The following is a 22,163-nucleotide window of genomic DNA, read 5'->3' as shown; positions in this document are numbered from 1 at the left end:
ATCATTCCATTTGACTAAACTGGTTACAACTCTAATAACCCTGGTCAGCTCATCCCCTAGGGAATTTGCCACTGTTCCTGTGCTTCATCTACTAGCTAGGATCCTTCTCGTATATAACTGCAACCAGAATGAAAGACTGCTAACCATGAAATATGTAAATAGCTTTGCTTCAACCTAGAAATACTTTAATACTCAGCAAATAGAAAATACCTGGGATGCATCTCTAGGTCTTGATTATCAAGAATTATACTTCTGACCACCTATGGCAGCAACTCTGCACTGGGTAATCCTAGCCCCTAGGTCACCGCTGACTGATTGAATTAGACTAAACATATTTTCTTCACTAAGAAATTGATATTAGGAGGAACAGCTAGCCTCTGGGTGTGTAGCTACTTACAAAGTGGTTGACTTAGGGGTGCTCAGGAAGTATGATACTTGGGGCTTGATGGCTAATATGATGTAGAAGGTTGATTATAATATAGAGAGCACTGTGGGTTTTTTGTTGGGTCACCACACTCTGTTATGGGGAAGAAGAAACAGAGAAAGCCTATCTTAAGGGCAAAACAGAGAAGAAAGACACCTGAATTAAGGAGCAAAGTTTATCTAAGAAGTATCAAGACCCTTCATGAGGTATAACTACACTTTTGTATTTTTTAATAAACTTATTTTTACATTAAACTAGCTCACAAGCTAGTTTGGTTTCTGTTACTTTCAAGCAACAAATTCTAATTAATGTAGCCCCTCTATGTGATTTAGCCCCACAAACTTGCAAGTGGCTCTTGCTGTCCCAAGCACCCTCTTCTATTCTTATGAGCAGCCCCTTAAGTACTAGCCTATCTAAACCTGGCTCATTCATTCACTTACTCTTTTGGAAACACTATGTACCAGGTATTACACTAGATCTGTGGTTGGCAAACTGTGGCTCGCAAGCCACATGTGGCTCTTTGGCCCTTTGAGTGTGCTCTTTCACAAAATATCACGGCCTGGGCGAGTCTATTTTGAAGAAGTGGCGTTAAAAGAAGTTTAAGTTTAAAAAATTTGGCTCTCAAAAGAAATTTCAATCGTTGTACTGTTGATATTTGGCTCTGTTGACTAATGAGTTTGCCAACCACTGCATTAGGTAATAGAGATAGATGATTAAAATATAACCCCTACTCTCATATTACTCATTGATCTGTGGGGGAGATGGACATGTAATTAAGCAATTATAATACAGAATGATTAGGGTCAAACATACAGCTCTGGGAGCACAAAATATTTACATGGCATCCAAAGATTTAGCTAGTCAGGAAAAGATTTCCAAAGTAACTTATAAGATGAGTAAAAGGTTTCTAGACAAAATTGAAAAGTTGGGGGAAGAATGATATTTCAAGGAGAGGAATAGATTGTACAAAACAAGGAAGTTAGAAATCTTATAGTTGGGAGGTAGGAAACAAAAAGTAGTTCATTATGGTTGGAGCTTTGCATGTGTCTGAATAAAGGGATGGGAAGAGTAGTAAAAGATGAAGTTAGAGAGACAGACAACATCTCCATCCTAAAGAGCCTTGTACAAAAAGCTCCAGAATTTGAATTTTATTTTGAATTCTATAGTTCTTCATAATTCTATTGAAAAATTATGGACTAAAACGTTACAATATCAGGTTGTTATTTTAGAAATATTATTGTGTGAACAATTTGGAGAATAAACTACAAAATTTGAGTGGGGATGCAGTAATGAGGAGAAGAAACCATAAACATAGGAAGCCTAGGAAGAAACCAAAGTAACCCAGTTGAAAAGAGGGAAAAGCCTGAAATAAGACTGTAGTAATGAGGCGGAGAGTGGGAAATGTTTTTAAGAGATAATGAGAAATATAATCTGTGGGACCTGATGAATATGTGGATATTGGAATGATATAAGAAAGAATCTGAAAAAACTCATGTTTCCATATTGGATGCCAGCTGAGATGACACCTGAATAAGACAAAAAACAAAGGCAAAAGAGCAAAAGTAGATAAATAAGTTCAGTTTTAGATCAGTTGAGCTTAAAGTGTATGTGCAATACCCAAGTGTACATGTGTAGTAGGCAAATATAAATAGGGGTAGGGCTCCCAGCAGATAGTTAAGGGCTGGAGATCAAGTTCTGGGATCTTGTTGAAGCTCTGCACGCATAGAGGACATAAAAAGAGAGTGCATCACATCAGCAGAGCACAGGTGAACAAAGAAGCCTTGAGGGACACTGGTATTTAGGGAGCAACTAAAGGCATAGAGGCATAAAAGGAGCATAGTATGCTGTGGGAAAATGCAAACCTGCTAAGATGAATGAAATTAGGGTAAGGTGAGAGAGATGGGATTGGAGAGGAAGACAAGGCCAGGTCATGAAGGCCTTCTGTGTCATGATATTTGGCACACAGAAGAGATCAATAAATATTTAATTACTGAATGAATAATAAGTGATTACTAGTTACTTCTGTATATGATAAAATCTACTGAACATTTCTAAGTAGTGATTTTACTTTATTGAACCTAAATCATCATCATCCTTGACATTATCATCATCCTCCTTTACATTTGGATGGGGTGTTAATGTTTCATTTAGAACTTTGAAAAACTCCTTTTACAGGAGTTTTTAAAGCTTGGAGGGGTGAAGTAGCTAGCTAAAAGCTGATAAGTACAAAGGTCAATCTTCTGACTTCCAGTCCAGTGCTGATTTCAGTATACTACTTGCCACCTCTCTGAACTAGTCTCTTAAAATCACATAGTATTTTGTTACCAATAAAATATTCACCTGCAACATCCTATTTGATAATACATGTATTCACACATAGATAACACAAATAGATATCTGGTTTCCACAGGCCTGAGAGTTTTCTGGGACTCTGGAATTTCAGTGCTTAAGCTGATGCAGTCCCAGACAAAGCTGGACAAGTAGATCACTCTACCATTTACTATCTTCCTGAAGGGAGTAAATGTAAAATGATTAAGAACATGACCTCTGATGTCAGACTGCCCAAGTTTAAATCCTGGATCTATCTTATACTGGCAGAATGACTAGACAAATTACACACATTTGCAGTACATCAGTTGTCACATCTATAAAACAGACGAAATAAAAGCACCTAAATTTTGAAGAGTAAATTAAACAATACATGTAAATATCTAGCTGAATAACCTGACACAGAGCACTCAATCAAAGACTTAAAATTTCTCCCTCACATGTGCTACTTCCTCTATTCCCACAGTCTGCCTCTAATCTACACATGAGCTAAAATTTTTATTTTTCAATTTGGATATTAGTAGAGAAGTTTTGCATCTCTGGGCAGTGACTCCACTGAGATAAGAAACAAGGGGTCCTGCATCCATATCTCTGCAAGCGTTCCTGGGCTGAGCCTGGGCTGTGTTTACATCTGGCTCACTTGTTTTGTGACATTAGACGTGTCACTTTCTCTCTCTGGGTTTAAGTTTTTTCATCTGCAAAACAAAGAGATTTGACTAATGATCTCTAGGATCCCTTTTTACTTGGACATTCTATGAAGTCTCATTCCCTTGACTCTACTAAAAGGGCGACAAAAGGAACCAACACTTCTCTAGCAACCCTTTTAAGTTCCAAAGCCCAGACATGAAAGTATGAGAATACCAAAGAGTTTTTGTGGGACAGTCACAAACTATGTGACTTTTTTCCAAATAAAAAATAAAACTACAATTCACTAAATGCCTACTTAGTGCCAGACAATATTCTAATTCTCATAACAACTTTCTAAAGTAGTTATTGTTGTCCCCATTTTTCACATTAGGTAACTGAGGTTATGACAAGTTTTATAATTTATCTGAATCACACACCTATCGAGAGGAAGGCAGATCTTTACCCAGGTGTCTGTAACTCAAACGCCCGGGGTTTTCCTATGATAGCATACTATTTTGTTTTGTTTTGTTTTTTATATAATAGAATTTTTTTTCTTAATATATTTTATTGATTTTTTACAGAGAGGAAGAGAGAGGGATAGAGAGTTAGAAACATCGATGAGAGAGAAACATCGATCAGCTGCCTCTTGCACACCCCCTACTGGGGATGTGCTCACAACCAAGGTACATGCCCTTGACCGGAATCGAACGTGGGACCCTTGAATCCGCAGGCCGATGCTCTATCCACTGAGCCAAACCGGTTTTGGCTGATAGCATACTGTTAATGATGATTACCTGTCTCATCCCATAAGAAGCTCTGACTTTTAGAGTCCAGGCATCAGAGAAGATATAAGCATGATTTCACAATTTCCTAAAAGAAAATCTACACACATACGCTAACATTCCAAATCAACATTACAATGAAAGGAAAAGGGTATAACACTCTACTTCACTGCAGTTGAGTTCCATTAGGACTGCTCATGAAGGCAAAGCCAGCCTCTGTGGGATGGAATATGGCCCTTCGTTATTTTCCCATCACTGTAGGAAAAGCAACCTTTTCTTGTCAGTTTGCTCTCTTTCCCTCATCTTTGTAACTTTAAGTCCTGCTAACCGAATCATGTCTGGAAACGAAGTCATCTGTAAGCTCTATGAAGGCACACAGGACCATGTCTGCCTTGCTCAGTATTGAATGATCACTATTTAAAACAATGCCCAGCACATAACAGTCTCAGGAAATAAAGTTTATTATGTGATGCTGCCGCATAGTCTGGTTTATTACACAGCCCTAAATCACATGGCTGAGATTCAAATTCAGATCTTTGTGATAACAAAGCTTATACTCTTCACTATATAAAAAATTAGCACAATTTGAATGTCTTGTTGCTCAGAAATAATTACTCCCTTTTCCAACTTGTTTTATCTTCATTAACCAAGTAAATACAAAATCAGGGGCCTTGCTTTTCCAAGTTAGAGTTTAATCACATACCACTCCAAGTGAGGACTATGCCTTTGTGATACACCACAAGGCAAGAAAAAATTACTGTGCCATTTGACCAGGTTACTTCACCTTCAATTCAATTTACTTTAATGATTGAAGGAGAATCAAGGCTCATTATCTGTTGAGTACCCACTGTATGCCAGACATTGTCATGCAGGCTTTGAGTAGATTATCTTAATTAACCTTCATATGCCCAGGGTCACATGACTTCTAAGTGATAGCACAGATATGCAAACCGAGTCTATGTATTTTCAATTCTTTGCTCATATCACTACTCCCTTTCCATGCTGCATGTGGTATAGTCTTCAGTCATTGAAGAGGACAGTTTCTGGACTCATGTTTCTCTTTACAGGAAAACCCATTGCAGATGTTTTGCCCTTATGACACAGTTCTCATATTTTCAGGAGACTATTCCTGTTATCCTCTCTCCAGGCACTCTTGTTTCTGGCATTCCACCACAATGTGCTGCTAGTGCTCTAACTCCTACCTCCAAACCTAATCTGTGTATAGGTCCTAGAAGTTATTAGGGACCCATGAGTTGCCTTTTTCCTAAGTCAGTGGCTTCTGAGCCTTCCTGTTCTACTCAGTGCTTCTCCTTCCTCCTTCACTTCAGCCAGGTAATGCATGCCCCTATTATTCTTCAATCTGGGTCCTGCGTTCCCACTGTCCTATCTGGCTCTGGAGCCCTTGAACTCAGCATGCACCTTTAAACTAGTCCTGCTCCATGCCCTAACCAATTTTAAAAGAAAGCCACAAACAGGAATGCTTAATCTTGGTGATTATCTGAACTTTTTATCCCCACTCACAGGATGGCCCTTTTCCCAGTGGTCTTTATACTTATCCTGATCTTGTTTCCATGTTCCTTTCTCAGCACTCCAGCTATAAAGAAGCTCTTAACACTACCTTAAGGGCTGGATTAGGTGACTACTAAAATGCCTTCCTATATAGAGATTTTAAGATTTTGGATTATAAAGCCAAGATTTTCTTAGTGCTATAGTCTTCAATTTATTCTCTTGCCAGCTTCTCTCTAATCCCTTCAACTCCTGAGGATCATCACTATCATAAATATCTCACTAGATTTCTATGAACCTGGCTGGCATATCATCTAGATTTCTCTGGGATCTTATATGATTCTTGAGACCATGTTTTCCAGCTTCAGCATCCATGCTTTCCCTCAGGTGCTAGTTTACTGAGTTTCAGACTCTGTTTTACCTTCACCTTTGAAATGTGAACATACTCCTAAACTCCTGTTAACAACTGCCTAGCCTCAACCCTCGCCCTGCACAACATGGAATCACACTATGTGGTAGGCATAGAGTTGGGAATGAGTTGAAGCACAGAATCTACAGACATTGGGATTTCACCAAAGGACAAGGATCCAGGGTGTTTAAAGAAGGGTCATATTTCCATAATGCTTTCCCTAAGCTTAACCACAGCTGTAATAATCATTTCTTGAGCATTAACTAAAATGCGTTTTTCTATTGCTTTATATTTGTTAATTCATTAAATCCTCACAACATCCCTGTGAGGTAGGCATCACCACTATTTTACCAAAAAAAAAAAAAAAAAAAAAGAACCCAGGGCACAGAAACCATTTATGGGCACAGAAGTCAGAATGCTACAACATGGCTAAGATAATAATGATCTTAACATGGAATTCATTATATTCCTCTAAATGGAACAATCTGAAAAGTAACTTACAAAAAATAAAACATTTACATCCAGACATGGGAAGGTGTGATATCTGTAATCCCACAATGCATTTCTCCCACAGGCTATACTGACACCAATTCAGCTGATACGACCAATTGAGCCAGTAGCCTTTGTTGCTGCCTGCTCCACACATACCCCTCCCCAAAACCAAGTACTTTACTAAGGAAGAAAACTTTCCTGGGAGAGAATAAGTCTTCAGTCAAGTGTTTGCAAGAAGCACATGACCCAAAAGGATGACATTCCTAGACAGAGGAGGTCTATTCTTTGGTCAAGGGTATGCATGGTAGCACTTGATCACAAAGAATGACCTTCCCAGACAAAGGAGAACTACTCTTGGGTCAAGCAGGTATGAGAGCCCCTGTTTGCAGAGGAAGACCTTTCCAGACAGAGGAGTATCTTGCAAGGGTTTATGAAGCTGAACTCCCCCTGCAAGAATCTCCACCTAATCTGGCAAGATCTAACCTACTTTATGCAAATGTCACATTTCAGTCTTCCAGGAACCAGAACCAGCAGATCACACCATGAAGCTGACAGTACTGCTGATGGAAAGAAAGGTTATTTAAATAGAGAATCAAAAAAATCTTTACACATTGAGACAATGGTAAGACTATGTGTTTAAAATATTACTAAAATTTGAAATAGGCCAAGTTCTTCTTGCTAGATACAAGAGGAATTATAATACAGATATAATTCTTAATTGTCAGAGCTTGGATTATAAATCAATAGCTGAAGCATGATAGTGAAAAAAGTTATACCTCTTTACCTGCAAAATCATTTGGCCTAGGATCCCAGGTATAAGTCATCCAATGCCATATATTAACTAAATTGCTATTGTTTTTGTTCTCTGGTACTGATTTAGAGAAATTAGCAACATAAAAATTAAAGCAATTTGGAATGAATCATACACTTTAAGAATAGAGCATTTGATGCCTTGCCTTTCTGGATATTGACACTTTTTATAAAATGACAGCACGCAAAATAGTACATTACATGTATCAAACAAACAGTTCAGTGAAATAAAGTAGAAAATCCATAAACTAATGCAAGTGCATAAAAGAAATTGATACATTAAAATGATAGCATTTGAAACCAGTTGGGAAAAAAATAGATTAGTTAGTAATAATGGCTAAGAACATTTGGCTAACCATTTGGGAAAAAAACGTTAGAACTCTACCTCATTCTGTGTGCATTAATATAAATTACAGATATATTAAAGAATTAAATTAAAATAACACAAAAGTCCTAGAAGAAAATGGTTACTATTGAGTACTCTAACTGAAAAATATTTTAAACATCAGCAGAAGAAAGAAATTTAACAGTGAAAAAGCAAGAAGACTAAGAAAAATATTTACTGCTAGAGGCCCAGTGCACAAATTCTTGCACCAGTGGGGTCCTTTGGCCTGGCCTGCGGGATTGGGATGAAACTGCCTCTCTGACATCCCCTAAGGGGGCCTGGATTGCAAGAGGGCACAGGCCAGGCCAAGGGACCCTTGGTGCACAATCGGGACTGAGAAGGAACGCAGGAGGTTGGCCAGCCGGGGAGGGACTGTGAAAGGGTTCCAGGACGTGTCCAGCCCCTCTCGCTCAGTTCTGATCGGCCAGACCCCAGCAGCAAGCTAACCTACTGGTTGGAGCATCTGCCCCCTGGTGGACAGTGTACATCATAGCAAGCGGTTGAGCAGCCTTAGCATATCATTAGCATATTACGTTTTGATTGGTTGAATGGCCGACTGGACTACTGGACACTTAGCATATTAGGCTTTTATTATAAGATGTGGAATCTAATGAACAAAATAAACTGATGAACAAAACAGATTCAATGATGTAAAAGCCTGGGATGGAAGGGGAGAGATTAACCAGGGAATTTATATGCATATATGCATAGCCCATGGGCACAGACAATAGTGGGTGAGGGGCAGAGGCATGATGGACACGACCAATGGGGGAAATAAAGTGCACATCTGTAATATTTTCAACAATAAAGATACATTTAACAAAAAAAATTATTTTCAAAATACTATATAGCAAGGGATTATATGACATTTACATACTACCTTATCCCTGCCATTGAACTTTTGGTACTAATTTCTTTTATTGATTCTTCTATCAGCTATTCATCCATTTCAATGTAATAATGTTTCAGAAGAATACAGTTTAGTGAACAATTTTTAAATTCCTTTTGGGGGCTGTAATTAATTTTTCATTAATTACAACATGTGAAATATTTATTTAGCTTTCATTATGTCATCATTCCACTTTTAAAAATATTTCTAATGTTTGAGTTTTTTAAGCTACAAAACAATTTGTAAATGATGTTATCAAAAATAATATCAACAACAAAAGAACAATGAGTACTTAAGCAAAATGGGAGGAGTGGTTATGGTGGTCATATCTCAATAAATTCTTCAAGCCCCCTGGGTGCCTATATTGCATGTTACCAGGAATTCTGTGTTGCTTGAGATAGCAGAGAATTGAAAGTTCTATGAACATGTGTTCTATTTTGTTTTGAGGGTCAAAATAGTCTAAATGTTTGCACTTGTTTTATTTTTTATATTTTGAACTATGAATAAAAATGAGCAAGAGCTACTTTTATCAAGCACAACATACAATGATTGGAAACATTTTTTCTTACTGAGAAAAAATGAGTCAAACTGATAATTGCCATCAACATCAAAATGAGTGAAAATCATGCAGGAACAACTGACCAGGAGAATGTAAACTTAGATACAAAAATATTCAAACTCACCAGTAATTAAAGAAAAGCATTCTAAAATATATAAAGTACTCATTCAACTCAACAAAAAAGAAGACAAACAATCCAATTTAAAAAATGGCAGAGGACTGGAATAGACACTTCTCCAAAGAGGACATACAAACGGGCAAGAGACATATGAAAAAATGCTCAGTGTCACTAATCATCAGAGAGATGCAAATCAAAACAACCATGAGGTGCCTACCTTACACCTGCCAGAATGGCTCCGATCAATAAATCAACAAAAAAGTGCTATCAAGGATGTGGAGAAAAGGGAACCCTAGTACACTGCTGGTGGAAATGTAGACTGGTGCAGCCACTATGGAAAACAGAATCAAGTCTCCTCAAAAAATTAAGAATGGAACTGCCATTTGACCCAGTGATCCCACTTCTCAGAATATATCCTAAGAACCCCAAAACACCAATCAGAAAGGATATATGCATCCCTATGTTCACAGTAGCATTATTTACAGTAGCTAAGATCTGGTAATAGCCCAAGTGCCATTAGTAGATGAATGGATAAAAAGCTGTAGAACATTTACACAATGGAATACTATGCAGCTATATAAAAGAAGGATCTCTTACCCTTTGAGACAGCATGGAGGGACCTGGAGATGATTATGCTAGGTGAAATAAGCCAGTTAGAGTTAGACAAATAACATATGATCTCATATGTATGTGGAATCTAATGAACAAAATTAACTGACTAACAAAATAGAACCAGAGACATGGAAGCATGCAACAGACCGACGTATTTCAGAGGGAAGGGATTGAAGGGTGGGGGGTAGGAAGAGATTAACTAAAGAACTTATATGCATATATGCAGAAGCCATGGACACAGACAATAGGGCAGTGAAGGCCTGGGGTAGAGGAGGGTCATTGGAGGAAAAAGGGGATAACTGTAATACTTTCAACAATAAAGATAAATTTTTAGAAAGAGTAAAATGAGAATCTTAACATCACCATAGTAGAGCTAGAAAGATGTTAAATTAGTCCAATGTCACATATTAGTGAGTGATTAAGCTGGGATTTGAACTCTGATTTCTGTGACTCCCAAACCATTTATGCTATATGAGTACCTTCCATGAAAGATTGTTAAAAGAATTAAATAAGACATGTAAAATATTAGCACAATTCTTGGCACATAATAAGCATTCACAAAATGATTTTATTATTGTTTTAAAGTTACACAGCTATGTTTATTGTCAAACAAATCGAAAAATACCTGAAACATCAGAAAGAAAAAAGAGCTTATAGCAAGTAAACTTGAATACAAATCAAAGACAGATTAGACTACAGACTCCCTATTTATAAACTTAGTCTAATATGGCTACTCTTAGGGTCATATAGCCAAGTCCTCTTATTGTTTGCTTATTAATGAGACACTTACTGAACCATTAATACAACATTGATATGACCTCAATCTTCCTACTATTAATTTTGTTGTTGTTCCCAATATAAAACAATGTGTCTCAACATATGAAGGGTTATGAAAACACAGAGGAAAGGAAAAATACTTAGTAGATACTCATAGAATACTCAGTGGGTGTTCAATAAATATTTATTCACAGAATAAATGAATTGGTCCCCTGTATTTCCTATTTCAATCAGGGCATTCATTCAGGCAGTCATAAGCCTGAATAAAGTTTCATTGAATTTAATAATCTAGATTATTGGATGATGAATCAAACTTATAAGGTTCAAAGCCTGGTTCAACCACTTATCAGTTGTGTAACTTTGGGCAAATTATCAGCATTTCTATTCTTTAGTATTATTATTATCCTATCTAATAAAAGAGTAATATGCAAATTGACCATTACACCAAGACACAAGATGGCCGCCCCCATGTGGTCAAAGATGGCTGCCCCCATGTGGACACAAGATGGCTGCCACAAGATGGCCTGCAGGGGAGGGCAGTTGTGGGAAGTTAGGGGTAACCAGGCCAGCAGAGGAGGGCAGTTGGGGGGATCCCAGGCCAGCAGGGGAGGGCAGTTGGGGGGACCACACCTGCAGGGGAAGGCAGTTGGTGGAGACCAGGCCAGCAGGAGAGGGCAGCTGTGGGGGAACCAGACCTGCAGGAGAGGACAGTTGGGGGGGATCAGGCCAGCAGAGGAGGGAAGTTGGGAGGGACCACGCTTGCAGGAGAGGGCAGTTGGGGGGGACCAGGCCAGCAGAGGAGGGCAGTTGGGAGCCAACAGTCCTAGATTGTGAGAGGGATGTCCAACCGCCCGTTTAGGCCCGATCCCAGTGGAGAGGGTACAGGCTGGGTTGAGGGACACCCCCCCCATGCACGAATTTCATGCACCGGGCCTCTAGTCTCCTATAATGTGAGTTCCATGGTGATACCCTATGTCTTGCTAAAGTATTCTTAGGTCACCGTAAACTAGAACTCCCCATATTGTGGGTCAGGAGAATAATACTCCCCTGCATTTCTCACAACAAATTTCATATAGAAAGAAAAACTCCATAAAAGCAAGTGGCTAATTAATAATGATTTCTCAAGTCTCCAGAGTGGTCTATAGTATTTTTTGGTTGATTTTTTTCTCAGTCCCATACTCCCTACCAATACTTCTCCAGACATCCAAGGTACATTTTCCTCACCCTCCAGCACCTCAATGGAAGTGGGAGTAAATGCACACAACCAGCTAATTTATTTCAGCAAAAATACCCTGAATACATTGTTTTATACGAAAAACATGTCACTGCCAACATATCCCTATCTATCTCAGAAAAAGTAAAATACTCTGTACCAAGACTTTTCAATTTAATTTGAAAACATTTTTGATTGTGTGCATAATTATTTTTTGGATGAGAGCTGCTTGTTTATAACCACCTTCCCATGATGTTTATAATTAACATTTTAATTTTATACCCACACAGTTTAAATGAAAAGATAAATGTTGAGTGTATACAGAAAAAAATCCTACAAAAGATACAAAATAAAATTGATAATGAGCTTACTGCTTTTGGTTCAAACTTGTCAACATTTGGAATCTGTAAATTTTTCCAATGTTCATTGTGTTGATATTGCTCTTTTAAATCCCAGTGTGCAGACTTAATTATAATTGTGTTCAGAATAAAATTTGCTCAATCATGAATCTGCCCCTAACTGTAGTCACTTGCAACAGTTCAAACAAGTATTTTCCCATGTCATGGTGCCTACCTTAGGGCTGGAGTGATGAAAAAGCAACCTGTGGAATGAGAGAAGATATTTGCAAACCATATATCTGATAAGGGGTTAAAATCCAAAATATACTAGGAACTCATATAACTTCAATAGCAAAAAAACACACCCTGGATCTATAGGGAGTGACCGGGACATAAACTCAATTAAAAAATGGCCAAAAAAAATAGACATTTTTCTAAAGAAGGCATACAAATGGCCAATAAGTACATAAGAATGTAGTCAACATCACTAATCATTGGTGATATTAAAGTCAAAACCACAATGAGATACCAGCTCACACCTGTCAGGATGGTTATTTAAAGAGAGAAGAACAACAACAACAAAAGATAACAAATGCTTGACTCAGCCAGCATGATTTAGTTGTTGAGCATCAACCTATGAACGAAAAGGTCACGGTTTGATTCCCAGTCAGGGCATATGCCTGGGTTGCAGTGTGGGGAAAGCAGGAGGCAACTGATCAGTGGTTTCCTCTCATCATTAATGTTTTTATCTCTCTCTCTTCCCTTCCTCTCTGAAATCAATAAAAATATTCATATTTTTAAAAGGCTAGCAACAATGTGGAGGAAAATGAATTTTTGTATATGGTTGTTTATAATGTAAACTATGGAACACAGTATAGAGGTTTCTGAAAAAATTAAAAATAGAATTATCAGATGATCCAGCAATCCAAGTTTTGGGTATATACCCAAAGGAAATAAAATCATTATCTCAAAGAGAGAACCTTGTTTACTGCAGCATTATTCACAATAGCCAAAGTAATGGAAACAACCCACGTGTCTATAAATGGATAAATTTATCAAGAAAATAAAAATGTGACACAACATAGAAGAATATCATTTAGCCATAAAAAATGATAAATTCCTTTCATTTGTGACAAAATGGAGGAACGAACCTGGAAGGCACTATGCTAAGTGAAATAAGGCAGACAGAGAAAGACAAATACTGTATGATCTCACTTTTATGTAATTTTTTTTTAAAGTCAAACTCACAGAAATAAAGAGAGAATAGAAAAGTGGTTGCCAGGGACTGAGAGAAGGAAAAATAGGGGGACATTGCTAAAAGGGTACAGAATACAAACTTTCAGTTATATGATGAATAAGATCTGAGGATTTAGTGCAAAACATGGTGACTATAATTGGTAACACTATATTATTTAATTGAAATTCGCTGAGAGTAAAAAACTGTTCTAACAAAAAAAGAAAAGTAAGTATTTGAGGTGATGCATGTGTTAATAACTCAATGTGGGGAATCCTTTCACAATGTATACATATATCAAATCATGACATTACACACTTTAAATATATCACAATTTTGTCAATTATTCCTCAATAAATGATTAAAAATGACATAACAAGAATAGTAGGATGTCATGCATGTGATTATGTTACATAATGGGTTACATATTATGCTAGGAGACTTACTTTAGCAGTGGTTCTCAACATTTCTAATGCCGCAACCCTTTAATACAGTTCCTCATGTTGTGGTGACCCCCAACCATAAAATTATTTTCGTTGCTATTTCATAACTGTAATTTTGCTACTGTTATGAATCGTAATGTAAATATCTGTGTTTTCCGATGGTCTTAGGCAACCCTGCTAGTAACTAGGGGCCCGGTGCACAAAATTCATGCACTGGAGGTTGGGGGGTCCCTCAGCCCAACCTGCCCCCTCTCACATACTGGGAGCCCTCAGAGGATGTCCTACTGATGGCTTAGGCCCGATCCCCATGGGAAGCGGGCCTAAGCCGCAGTCTGGCCTCCCTTTGTGGGAGGCAACCGGGCTGGTCAGGGGAAGGCACCAGCCCCATCACTCTGCTGCTGCAGCCACTGCTAGTTACCACAGCCACCAAGGTGTTTTCATCAACATGACTCCAGTCCCTTCACCAAGAAAAAATGACAACTCTCTTTAGGCATTTTCAAGATGTGTCTTTCATAGGATATGCATTTCTTTCTTTCTTTCTTTTTTTTTTTTTTTATCCTCGCCTAAGGATATGTTTCCATTGACTTTTAGAGAATGTGGAAGAGAAAGGGAAAGACAGAGAGAAACATCAAAGTGAGAGGAATACTTTGATTGGTTGCCTCCTGCATGAGCCCTGATCTGGGACCCGGCCAGGGAGGAGCCTGCAACGTAGGTACATGCCCTTGATCAGAATCAACCCAGACCCTGCTGTCTGCAGGCCCAGGCATTATCCACTGAGTCAAACCAGCGAGGGCGGGATATGACATTTCTTAGCCCTCCAGCAGCGGACCTTCATTTTTTTCTCCAGAAGTGTGGTGGAAAAACCCTAGATCACCTTTTTGGATTCTTATTACCCAAGTTACTAAGAATATTACCAGTGGTATACAGGAAGCTTAGCCAATGTGCAGTCAGAAAAGGTGTTTCCTCTATAGTTCACACCAATCACCGGCTATGCCCTGCCGAGGCCTAAAGCCTCTGGCCAAAGCTTTAGGCCTGGGAAGGGGACCTCCAACTCCCTGTGATCGCAGACACTGCCCCCTGGGCAGGGGACCCCAGCTCCCTGCAATCAACCACAGGAGCAGACCCCCTCGCAGGAGCGGACCCCCAGTTGCCTGTGACCCATCGCAGGCTCCCCGCTGGTGCCCAAGGCCAGGAAAGCCTCCGGGGGATGGTTTCCTGGTGGGCGTGGCTGGTGGGCATGGCTTGTGGGTATAGCAGAGTGATGGTTAATTTGCATATTACTCTTTAATTAGGTAGGATAATGTATAACAGGATATTGTAAAAATTAAGTTACAAAATTTTTATTGAAACATTTCTTATATATCGTTATATTGTCTGGACCACAAAAATATTCATCGTGGGCCACGAGTTTGACATGCTTGCTCTCTTTAGAGCAGTGATGGGCAACCTTTTGAGCTTGGTGTGTCAAACTTCGCCAAAAAACTGAGCATAACTTGGGTAGTGTGTCACTTTGAGGAAAAAACATTATTTCGCAAATGTTTCATCCTCAGGAGCAGCAAATGTTTCATCCTCGGCATGCGGCCGCCTTAGCGGCCGCGTGTCATCAGAAATGGCTACGCATGTCAGTGCTGACACGCATGTCATAGGTTTGCCATCACTGTTCTAGAGCTTGCTGGTTTGATAAAGTAAGCAGCCATCATGACAAAATCCAGGTGGTAAGGAAATGCAGGTGGCCTCCAATAGCCTAGGGCAGTGGTTGGCAAACTGCGGCTTGCAAGCCACATGCCTCAATCAGACTGAGGACATTTTTAGCAAAGGCCAGCTTAGGAGTACCCTAATTAAGTTAATAACAATGTACCTACCTATATAGTTTAAGTTTAAAAAATTTGGCTCTTAAAAGAAATTTCAATTGATATTTGGCTCTGTTGATATTTGGCTCTGTTGACTAATGAGTTTGCCGAACACTGGCCTAGGGTAACCTGCAGCCAGCCAACAGCCAACAAGAAGCTAGAGCCCTGACCGTTTTGGCTCAGTGGATAGCGCGTCGGCCTGCAGACTGAAGGGTCCCAGGTTCGATTCCGGTCAAGGACATGTACCTTGGTTGCGGGCACATCCCCAGAGGCAGCTGATCAATGTTTCTCTGTCATAGATGTTTCTAACTCTCTATCCCTCTCCCTTCCTCTCTGTAAAAAAAATCAATAAAATATATTTTAAAACAAAAATAAAAAACAACAAGAAGGTAGAGCCTTAAATCCCATAATAAATAGGTTGCTGAATTCTGCCAATAATCTGGATGAGCTTAGAAGAGTATTCTTCCCTGGTCAAGCCTCCAGATAAAAATGCAACCTAGGCAACGCCTAAATTACAGCCTGTGAGATCTCAAGCAGAAGACACAGCTAAGCCTGAACTCCTGACACATAAAAACTGAGCTGATATGTGTTATTTTAAGTCACTAATTTACAGTAATTTTTACACGGCAACAGATAACTAATACACACTTTGGTAATGATAGTGGGGTGCTACTGTAACAAATAACCAAACCCGTGGGAGTGGATTTGGAACTAGACAGTGGATCAAGGCTGGAAGAATTTTGACAATCACAATAGAGAAATCTAAATCTTATCTCTCAGAATCAGATACCACAATAACCCCATCTGTTTTTTCCTGAACATTTATGTGCATATACTTGAAATCTTGGGACCATATTTGACAATTCTCTACCTTTGCAATCTGGTAATCAATCACAAATTCTAACATGATACATTTGCTTATTCACAACTCTGAAACAAATTTCTTATTTTTGCTCAGATTCAGAAGATACAAATATTTATTTAAAACATACTGAGTGCAAAACACTTAGATACATTATTTATTTCAAACACATTATCTCATTTTCCCCATAAAATCCTATGAGTCAGGTATTCTTATCCTCATTTTATAGCAGAAAAAAAAAAAAGTTCAAGACATAGGGTTGTTAAAGAACCGAAAATAACAGTTGGGAAATTTTTTTTTTCTAATTTGTTAGGTTCTAAGTGTTAGGGTATGCCTAGAGAATGACCATTCAATGATTTCACTTTGGTCTCTGTGAGGTTCTTCACACAATAACAAATTTTATTTCAGTTAATCAAGATAATCTTCTCCCATGTAACATTATTAATATGAAAAATGTTAGAATATGATAGTTGGCAAAAATATATGTAATCTAATTTAATCCTCAAAACAATCTTGTGAACTTGATATTAATGTCCCATTTTCCAGATGTGGAATTAAGGCTCAGAAAAATTAGGAGCCTGGCCCATAAATTAGATAAAAGAGGATATTCTCAGCATCAACAAAGGGTTTAGCATGCAGGAATAATCAATGATTGTTTAGAAAATAAATTAATGAATGTCTTATTCCAATTATACCAGTACCTCCCTGAAACAAATCAGAATTCAATTCTCAGTACCTAGTCCCCTATTAACCAGTATCACACAAGAAAGAGCTCTATACATAAAAAGGAAAAACAATTGAGTTACATTGAATTACATGTGCATCTACAAATATACCAGTGTTTCCCTCACCTCCATGTTTTTTTTCCTCAGTTCTTCCCATCTAGAAACTCTCATCCATTATCCACCTTTTGTTCTCCTTCTCCCTTCCTTCACTGGCTCATTTCATTCCTACTCATCTTTAAAGCCTTAGTTCAGAGATCACCTGCTCTGAGTACCTCCCTTCCCTTCCTACTCTGTGTCAGGGGCACCTTTTCTGTGCCCCCACAACCTCTGCTGCTTCTCTCTTTTGTTGCCCTCATCTCACCATAGAGTAACTGACCATTTATTTGTCTAATTCCCACAGAAGACTACTAGCTCTTTCAGGGCAGGATTCATGTTTTATTTACTTATACCTAGTAGTGTCTTTACATATATAATCAATCTATTCATCCATAAATGTTTCCTTGAAGTAAACTAGATATCTCCTGACTAGAACTCTATATAAAAGCAACTCTGTTCTTTGCCACTAATTACAAGGGAAGTGAAGAGCAAATATCTGAATTGAAAGTCTGCAACATGTTGCTAAACAGTTTCTTGGCAACACAACAGGTATGTATAATGAGAAAAATAGCACAAACACCAGATTTTAAAATATTAGTCCCCACAACAGAAATTTGTTGTTTGCAAATCTCAGCTCTATCAGAGTTTCCTTCTGCTTCTGGCCCGCAGCCTCATGATCCAGCAAAGCAGTAGCCTTTTTAATAATAATAATAATAATAATAATAATGATGATGATGATGAAATGTAAAGGAATCAAACTCTGAGTCTCTAAAACTTCTCATAACATTAAATAAATAAATAAGAATACTGCTAAATCTTATATCTTGGCCATATTGTTTCCCTTTTGAAAACCTTTCAATGCTCCTCCTCTCACCCCAGCAAATAATAAATACTTGACCCTGTTCTATATAACCTGCCTCATTTTTCACAAGGCTCCACACCCTTCTTTTATACCATATATTCCAGTCAAGCTGAACTAATGTTTGGGTCTGAAGCAAACTAAACTGTTTCAGATCACTATAACTTTCCTTATAACCATTTTCAGCACAGAATGCTCTTACACTCCTTACCTAAACCCAACACAATCTTCCTTTCTCAAAGCAATGCTTCCCCTAGAAAATGATGTACCAGTTCGACCATTTTTCCACTGTCTTGTTATACCTTGTTTACAGTTTCTGCAGTACATCTATTTGTGGATGTTGCAATCTCCACACAACTCCTAAAAGGCAGGGACTGTGTTTGGCTCATCCACTGTTATATTCTCAGCACCCAATCCAGATCCTAGTATAGAGCAGACACTCAGAGAATATTTGTGAATCAGTGAATCAACAGATTAATGACTATGAAGACATTGTTCAAGGTCTAGGAGAAATTGGGAATAATATTTTCTGCCCGAGATCCAGTCAGAATCTAATCTACTATCACCCACATTCCAGAGGTTACTGCCTAAACCCGTGGTCGGCAAACTGCGGCTCACGATCCACATGCGGCTCTTTGGCCCCTTGATTGTGGCTCTTCCACAAAATACCATGGCCTGGGAGAGTCTATTTTGAATAAGTGGCGTTAGAAGAAGTTTAAGTTTAAAAAATTTGGCTCTCAAAAGAAATTTCAATCGTTGTACTGCTGATATTTGGCTCTGTTGACTAATGAGTTTGCCAACCATTGGCCTAAACCAAAGGTTTGAATCCTTAATCAACACCTGCTCACTCATACCCCCAACTCAGACATTTTGAGTCATTCCCCTACATGTGCCTATACCTTCCCTGAGTTCAAAATTCAGCAAGCATGCATTGACCACCTCCCTATGCTACACTCTATACTAGGTACTGGTGATTTAGCAATGAACAAAATATAATGTCTCTTCCAGGAGCTCCTAGATGGATGATATTATTAATCATAACTATAACAAACTGATGTTATAATCCCAGGACACTGAGACACATGGTAATTTATCAACTTAACCAAGAAGCTAGGTTGTGGTATAAAAAAAAAATATGGTTCAACTGTGTTAGAAATATGGATGAAATTAGAATGTCTTTAAGATAATACTTGTCCAAGGGTGCAAAGTACATGCCAGTTCTGCTCTCAATAAATCACTCCTTTCCAAGAGATCCTGGCAAAAGATGTATGCATAGAAGAGCTAATTACTAGCAAAGGTGGGGACGATAGTTTAGTATTAGCTGTGGTTTATATCCTGAACCCCAAAATAGTGGAGCCCAATAAGCTGAGTTGAACTAGAAGAAGCACTTATTCAGCCCAGCCGGGGTGGTCAGTGGTTGAGTGTCAACCCATGAACCAAAAGGTCACAGTTCAATTTTTGGTCAGGGTATATGTACTGACTGGGGGTTCGATCCTCAGCAGAGGGTGTGCAGGAGGAAGCCTATTGATGTTTCTATCACTCTATACCTCTCCCTCTAAAATCAATAAACATATTTTTTAAAAATCTTGTTCAACAAGATTCAAATCAAAGAATGACATGAGGCCTACTCATTTCACTATTCCCAACCCCTAACCATTTCCAATCTTAATTACATGACTAAAGAAAAACTCAAACTATAATCAGGAAGTATCACTGCACCCTGAACTCAAAATGAAGCTTGCATTCAGACCACTAAGTTCTTCAAGAAACGTTATTCCCTTTTTCACCATACCATAGCTGCCTCAACAGAACGGTACATGCATGAAAACTGCATAACTGATAAAAACATAAATTTATAGAGAACCAAATAGCAGAGTATTCACTTCAGCAGTATCTTAGGACTTCAAATTGGCATTTCTGGGGAAAGATCGAAAGTTGTATGCAAGTCATAGTTAGTTTGGCTCACCGGATAGAGCAGTGGTCGGCAAACTCATTAGTCAACAGAGCCAAATATCAACAGTACAACGATTGAAATTTCTTTTAAGAGCCAAACTTTTTAAACTTAAACTATATAGGTAGGTACACAGTTATTAACTTAATTAGGGTACTCCTAAGCTGGCCTTTGCTAACAACTCAAGGGGCCAAAGAGCCGCATGTGGCTCGCGAGCCGCAATTTGCCGACCACGGGGATAGAGCATCAGCCTGTGGACTGAAGGGTCCCAGGTTCTATTCTGGTCAAGGGCACATGCCCATGTTGCAGGCTCAATCCCCAATAGAGGGTGTGCAGGAGGCAGGCGATTAATGATTCTCTCTCATCACTGATGTTTCTATCTCTCTTTCCCTCTCCCTTCCTCTCTGAAATCAATAAAAAAATATTTTTTAAAAAGTTGTATGCAAATCACCAAAAGTATGTCAATGGGAAGAATAAAGCATCCATTAAAATGGCAATGATGTAGTATTTCATGTAATCATTGTGGAAGTACTTGGCAGTCTCACTCCTGAAGTAAGGGGGTGATGGGATGTTCCCTTGTATATATCTACATGACCTGACTAAGATACCAAAGTATTTACCCACCCTGGCCAGTGTAGCTCAGTTTGTTGGGCATCGTTCCACACACCAAAAGGTCACCAGGTCAGGGCACATGCCTGAGTTGCAGGTTCTATCCCCAGTAGGGGGTGTGCAGCAGGCAGCAGATCAATGTTTCTCTATCATGGATGTTTCTCTCTCTCCCTCTCCCTTCCTTTCTCTCTCGAAAATAAATAAAAACATATTTTAAAAAATGCATTCCCTTTACAATACTCTAAAGCAGTCCATATAACTGCCTCATATGCCAAACCTGTTTGAAGAAATAATGACAGAAAATTTCAATGATATTGGGAGGAAAAAACTCACACAAGTCCAAGAAGCTAACAGAGTCCCAAACAAGATGAACCCAAAAAGACCAACACCAAGACATAGCATAATTAAACTGGCAAACACCAACGACAAAGAAAGAAACTTAAAGGCTGCTAGAGAACACAGCATAATTAAACTGGCAAACACCAAAGACAAAAAAGGAATCTTAAAGGCTGCTAGAGAGAGACAGAAAGTTACCTATAAGGGATCTCTCATTAGACTGTCAACTGATTTCTAAACAGAAACACATCAGAACAGAAGGGAATGGAATGAAATATACAAAGTGATGCAAAGCAAGGAACTGAATCCAAGAATACTATACCCAGCAAAGCTATCATTCAAAATTGAAGGTGAATTCAGGAGCTTCATAGACAAAAATGGGCTAAGGGAGTTTATTACCATGAAGCCAGCAATGCAAGAAGTGTGAAAGGAACTACTGTAAAAAGAAGAAATTGAAAAGGAAGAAGGAACACAGACATAAAGAATAACAATGGAAACAAACAAATACCTGTCAATAATAACCTTAAATGTAAATGGATTAAATACTCCAATCAAAAGACATAGGGTAGGTTAATGAATAAGAAAACATGACCCATATATCTGCTGTCTATAGGAGACCAAACTCAGAACAAAGGACTCACACAGAATGATAATGAAGTGATGGAAAATTTTTTTTCCGGCAAATGGAAAAAAAAAAAAAAGCTGGGGTAGCAATACTTACATCTGACAAAATAAACCTCAAAGTGAAGGCTAAACAAGAGATAAGGAAGGCCACTTCATAATACTAAAGGGAGCAATTCAACAAGAGAATGTAACTCTGGTAAACATATATGTACCCAATACAGGTGCACCCAAATACATAATAAAACTTCTGGAGGATACCAAGAGTGAGACTGACAGCAATACAATCACAGGAGGGGACTTAAACA

General features: G+C 38.5%; 1 protein-coding gene and 1 non-coding gene across 2 annotated transcripts in view; both read right to left on the bottom strand.

The window, feature by feature from the left end:
• BEND5 (BEN domain containing 5) overlaps positions 1–22,163 on the bottom strand; it is an 800,567-nt gene that overhangs the window by 632,935 nt on the left and 145,469 nt on the right. The window lies entirely within an intron of this gene.
• Positions 6,830–6,910, bottom strand: MIR9324 (microRNA mir-9324). Its single transcript, NR_129122.2, has one exon. It is a non-coding gene; the product is annotated as a microRNA mir-9324 (primary transcript).

Source organism: Eptesicus fuscus, chromosome 9 (assembly GCF_027574615.1).
Source record: "Eptesicus fuscus isolate TK198812 chromosome 9, DD_ASM_mEF_20220401, whole genome shotgun sequence".
Taxonomy (NCBI): domain Eukaryota; kingdom Metazoa; phylum Chordata; class Mammalia; order Chiroptera; family Vespertilionidae; genus Eptesicus; species Eptesicus fuscus.
This window is presented reverse-complemented; position numbering and strand designations above follow the sequence as displayed.